Source organism: Beta vulgaris, chromosome 1, assembly GCF_026745355.1.
Source record: "Beta vulgaris subsp. vulgaris cultivar EL10 chromosome 1, EL10.2, whole genome shotgun sequence".
Taxonomy (NCBI): domain Eukaryota; kingdom Viridiplantae; phylum Streptophyta; class Magnoliopsida; order Caryophyllales; family Amaranthaceae; genus Beta; species Beta vulgaris.
Genome location: NC_079202.1, coordinates 11,270,462 through 11,276,222, shown reverse-complemented (window position 1 = coordinate 11,276,222; position 5,761 = coordinate 11,270,462). Strand labels below are relative to the sequence as shown.

General features: G+C 38.2%; 1 non-coding gene across 1 annotated transcript; it reads right to left on the bottom strand.

The window, feature by feature from the left end:
* Positions 1-4,654: 4,654 nt before the first annotated feature.
* Positions 4,655-4,761, bottom strand: LOC125494503 (small nucleolar RNA R71). The gene has a single exon (XR_007270750.2). It is a non-coding gene; the product is annotated as a small nucleolar RNA R71 (small nucleolar RNA).
* Positions 4,762-5,761: the final 1,000 nt, after the last annotated feature.

Genomic DNA, 5,761 nt, shown 5'->3' with positions numbered 1-5,761 from the left:
TTGTGTCACAAAAATCCGTTAAAAGGGGAGAGGGCATTGATGAATTAGCATAACAGGTCGTTCATTGACTGGTTTCACAATAAAGTAATTGGTGAATTGTCTGCAAACAACCATCAAGTACCTGATATAATTAAGTGGTTGGCATACGGTCCACGTGACAGTTTTAACTCGTATGAAGGATATGATATCAATGGTTATACCTTTTACACTGAACGTCAGGATAAGAAATCAAAGGTGGTCAAGAATTATGGGGTTTTAACGGTTGCATCATCTAGGGAGTATGCGAGTGCAAAGGATAAAACTCTGACTGATGCTACACAATCATATTATGGGATAATTCAAGAATTATGGAAGCTCGATTATTGTGACTTTACTATGCCTATTTTTCGATACAAGTGGACGGATAATAGACGTGGTTTGCAAAGGGATGAGTGCGGTTTTACTCTAGTCGATATGAGTCGTCTGCGTGACACTGAAGAACCTTTTATCCTCCCATCGTAAGCAAAACAAGTGTTCTATGTATCTGATCCTGAAAACACTCAGTGGTGCATTGTTGTTAATGGTAAAAGGCGAATTTTAGGAGTAGGTGATGTTGACGACGAAGAAGAATATGATAAGTTTGATGATATCCCCCCTTTTTCAATCCCAAATGATTATATGATGAATGTGTCTGATACTGAAAATAGTTACATGCGAATGGATCCCCAAGAAGGTATAACAGTCATCGAGCAACCTATTGACCAAAATTAAAGGTACCAAATGTTCTATATGAGTAATTTCACTTGTTTTGGATTTTGTTACAATAATGTGATGATGTATATTATTTTAAATTTTGTTAACACTCGTTCTTGTTTCTTTGTATATGCTACAGATATGGCTAGTGACGATTCGAGCGATCATTCATCGGAGTCTGATACCCCTTTTCACCCAGAAAAGGAGGCTGACCAGGGAGAGGAGAGTGATCGTGCTGCAGATGCGTTAGATGCATGGATGGAGAGATTTGAGCTAGAGGCTGATAGGAATGCTTTACTTGGCATTGAGGTGACAGGTGATGGGCAGCCAACCCCCTCAGGTTCGCGTTTATTTCAATATTGTAAATATTCAATATGTAATTTACTTGTTCGTTCTCTAATTTAATTTCCTTATTTTGATTCTTAGATCCACGTCAGACCACTACATATTATGGTGCTCAAGGGAGCGGGAAGAAGTCAAGTGGGAATCCAAAGGCATCTAGAAAGAGTAAACGAGGTCCCACGATGAATCTCCACAACACAGGAGATATGGTCTTAGAGTTTGATGATTTGGGAAGACCAACAAGTAAATAGATGTAATTTATCATACTTAGCTTATTACAATTTCATGTTTGGATTTCTAATTGTTTCTTTACTAGGTCAATGGCGAGCCAAGTATGGTATTTGGATCGGTCTTTCTATACGGAAGCTGAACATCAATTGGTCATGGAGACACATTTCTCCTACCTTGTTGGATGTGATGTGGACAGACACTATGGTAAACACCTCTAACATATCATATGTACTTATTTTAATGTATTTATTGGTAGATTTGATTGGTAATACAATATATAAACAAGTTGGAACCAAAATTAGCCATTTTCGGCCATTTTGGGCCATTTTCTTCCCAAATGAATGAATATGAGTTGTTTCATGCTAGTTTAAGTTGTAAACACCTCTAACATATCATATATACTTAGTTTCATGTATTTATTGGTAGATTTGATTGGTAATACCACATATAGACAAGTAGGAACCAAAATTAGCCATTTTAGGCCATTTTCTTCCCAAATGAATGAATATGAATTGTTTCATGCTAGTTTAAGTTGTAAACACCTCTAACATATCATATATACTTATTTTAATATATTTATTGGTAGATTTAATTGGTAATACAACATATAGACAAGTTGGAACGAAAATAAGCCCTTTTAGGCCATTTCGGGCCATTTTCTTCCCAAATGAATTAATATGAGTTGTTTCATGCTAGTTTAAGTTGTAAACACCTCTGACATATCATATATACTTAGTTTAATGTATTTATTGATAGATTTTATTGGTAATACCACATATAGACAAGTTGGAACCAAAATAAGCCCTTTTAGGCCATTTCGGGACATTTTCTTCCCAATGAATGAATATGAATTTTTTCATGCTAGTTTAAGTTGTAAATACCTCTAACATATCATATATACTTAGTTTCATGTATTTATTGGTAGATTTGATTGGTAATACCACATATAGACAAGTAGGAACCAAAATTATCCATTTTAGGCCATTTCGGGCCATTTTCTTCCCAAATGAATGAATATGAATTGTTTCATGCTAGTTTAAGTTGTAAACACCTATAACATATGATATATACTTATTTTAATGTATTTATTGGTAGATTTGATTGGTAATACAACATATAGACAAGTTGGAACCAAAATAAGCCCTTTTAGGCCATTTCGGGCCATTTTCTTCCGAATTGAATGAATATGAGTTGTTTCATGCTAGTTTAAGTTGTAAACACCTCTAACATATCATATATACTTATTTTCATGTATTTATTGGTATATTTGATTGGTAATACCACATATAGAAAAGTTGGCACCAAAATAAGCTCTTTTAGGCCATTTCGGGCCATTTTCTTCCCAAATGAATGAATATGAGTTGTTTCATGCTAGTTTAAGTTGTAAACACCTCTAACATATCATATATACTTAGTTTAATGTATTTATTGGTAGATTTGATTGGTAATACCACATATAGACAAGTTGGAACCAAAATAAGCCCTTTTAGGCCATTTCGGGTCATTTTCTTCCCAAATGAATGAATATGAGTTGTTTCATGCTAGTTTAAGTTGTAAACACCTCTAACATATCATATATACTTATTTTAATGTATTTATTGATAGATTTAATTGGTAATACCACATATAGACAAGTTGGAACCAAAATAAGCCCTTTTAGGCCATTTCGGGTCATTTTCTTCCTAAATGAATGAATATAAATTGTTTCATGTTAGTTTAAGTTGTAAACACCTCTAACATATCATATATACTTAGTTTCATGTATTTATTGGTTAATTTGATTGGTATACCACATATAGACAAGTTGGAACCAAAATTAGCCATTTTAGGCTATTTCGGGCTATTTTCTTCCCAAATGAATGAATATGAGTTGTTTCATGCTAGTTTAAGATGTAAACACCTCTAACATATCATATATACTTAGTTTCATGTATTTATTGGTAGATTTGAACTGTAATAAAGCATATAGAAGTTGGAACCAAAACAAACCCTTTTAGCATATTTTGAAAAACAGAACATGTTTCACATTCCCGACTTGGTTCCATACAAGAAGCAATACTTGTCTGCTGCGAACATTAGATGGAGGGATTTTAAGAGCGAATTGGTATCTGGTTGGATAACAATGACGAGAGTTAGATCAAAGAAAGAGAAGTTAGGTGATAGTCCGCTAGACGTATACAAGCACATCAAGAAGGAGGATTGGGCCACTTTCAAAGAAAAGATGACGTCAGATGATGCTATAGTAAGTTTATAATCTAATTATTAACTTGGTTTTATTGATTTAAATAATATTATACTAACTTAATGTATTTTTTATTTTGCAAACAAAGCGAGAAAAGGCGCTTGAGAGCGCAAAGAAGAACAAACATCATCACCACTTAGGTCAGAGGAGCTATGGAGATGCTAGAGAGTTGTGGAGGCAGGAGAAATTCGGTCCACCTAGTTTTAATTCTGGATCGTCATCTAGTACACCATCCTCCTCGGTGTCCTCCAGTTTTAACCGGGGTGATGATTGGTGGTGCGCGATGCATAAGAAAAAGATCCTGTTACTAAACAACGATTTATTCCAGCTGAGGAAACAAAGAAAGCAGCTGACAAATACGTATGTATATCATTATAATTAACTTTTAGTTTGACATGAATATTTTTTCATTTATTAACTACATTATTACTGTTAACTTGCTTTTTGGGCAGTTGGAGTACAAGGAGAAGCAAGCCAAGGGTGAGTTCATTCCGGTTCGTAACAGAGACGCCCTTTTTCTGGCTCTTGGAGAGAAGCCAGATCATTCGGGTCGTTGTTATGGTTTTGGGGGCGTGAATGTTGGCTATACCAAGGCTTTTGGGCACGTACCTCGTACGCACTATAGGAGATCGAGTAAGGAGCAAGAGGAGGAACTCATACGAAAAATGAGTGAAAGGTGGAGGGAGGACATCGCCACATATATGCAGAATGTGATGATTTCACAGCCCACTCAGTCACCTACACATCTACCTACCGGCCCATATCCTTCACCATCTGCTGGGCCATCTCCTTCACATGTACAACTACTTACTCAGCCACCTACTCAGTCACCTGGGCTATATCATTTTTTCCCTTCACCATTTGCTGTGCCATCTCCTGCACAGCCCACTCAGCCACCTATTCCGTCATATCCTTCACCATTTGTTGTGCCATCTCCTACACAGCCGACTCAGCCATCTGTTCCACCATCTGCTTCACCATTTGCTGGGCCATATTACCGGAAAGGCAAAGTCATGGCTCAAGAGCTTGCCTGCTAATTCCCTCACTACATGGGAAGAAGTCACAATGGCCTTCTTGAAGAAATACTTCCCGGAGTGGAAGACTGCGGACATAAGGAGGAAGATCTCCTCATTTGAGCAAGAAAACGATGAGACACTTGCCGAAGCTTGGGAACGGTTCAAGGAGATGATCCGTTCATGCCCACACCATGAGTTCAACAAGAATCTACTCATGCGATTTTCTATGATGGTCTTGATCCGATTTCACGGGCCAACCTTGATGCTGGAGCGGGAGGTCAACTATCTAAGATCCCGCAAGAACAACTTGAGTCCACAATTGAGGAAGTGATCAAGAACTACTCATGGGGTGGAAGACGAAGAGGTGCTCAACCTAAGAAGAGCGGAAAGTTTGAAATTGACCCCATGGATCAAATTCAAGCCAAGATGGACCAACTCGACAAGAAGCTCTCCAAGATCAATCTTGCATCGTCTACTCCTTCACAGGTAAACTCTTTTTCTTGTGATATTTGTGGTGGTACTAACCATGATACTTCTTATTGTGGAGGTACCCATTCGGAGCATGTGGCGGCAATTAATTCAAGAGGAGATGGTATCAAGGAAACCAAGGGTATAGGAACAATCAACAAGGAGGTTGGAGACAACCTCAACAAAACTACACCCAAGGATTCAACCAACCTCAACAAGGATGGAATCAACCTCAACAAGGGTACAACCAAGCTCACAACCAAGGGTTTGCGCAAGGGTATAACCAAAACCAAAACTATAACCAAGGTGGTTCCTCCTCACAAGGGTCCAACACTTACCAAGCTCCACATCAAAGGACCAACAACCCAAAACCTCCCTCCAATCTTCCATTCCCCAAACAAAATCCCGAACCTACACCATCTCCGATCCAACCTCTCTCCAAATTCTCCAACAACTCCAATCCATGAACCAAATTCTCCAAAACCATGAGCAAAGGTTTCAAGAGCTACAAGCCCACAACAAAATGCTTGAAACCCAAATTGCCAAGTAGCTGAAAAAATCCCTCCACCCCCACAAATCAACTTCCAGGCCAACCCATCCCTAACCCAACCTCCATCAAGCCAAAGCCATTCATTTGAGGTCGGGAACAATTATGCGGGTCCTAAGATGCCAATGGGGAGTTAGAAGGGATGAAGAAGCTGAGGTTGTTGAGAAGGAGGATGGAGCTGAG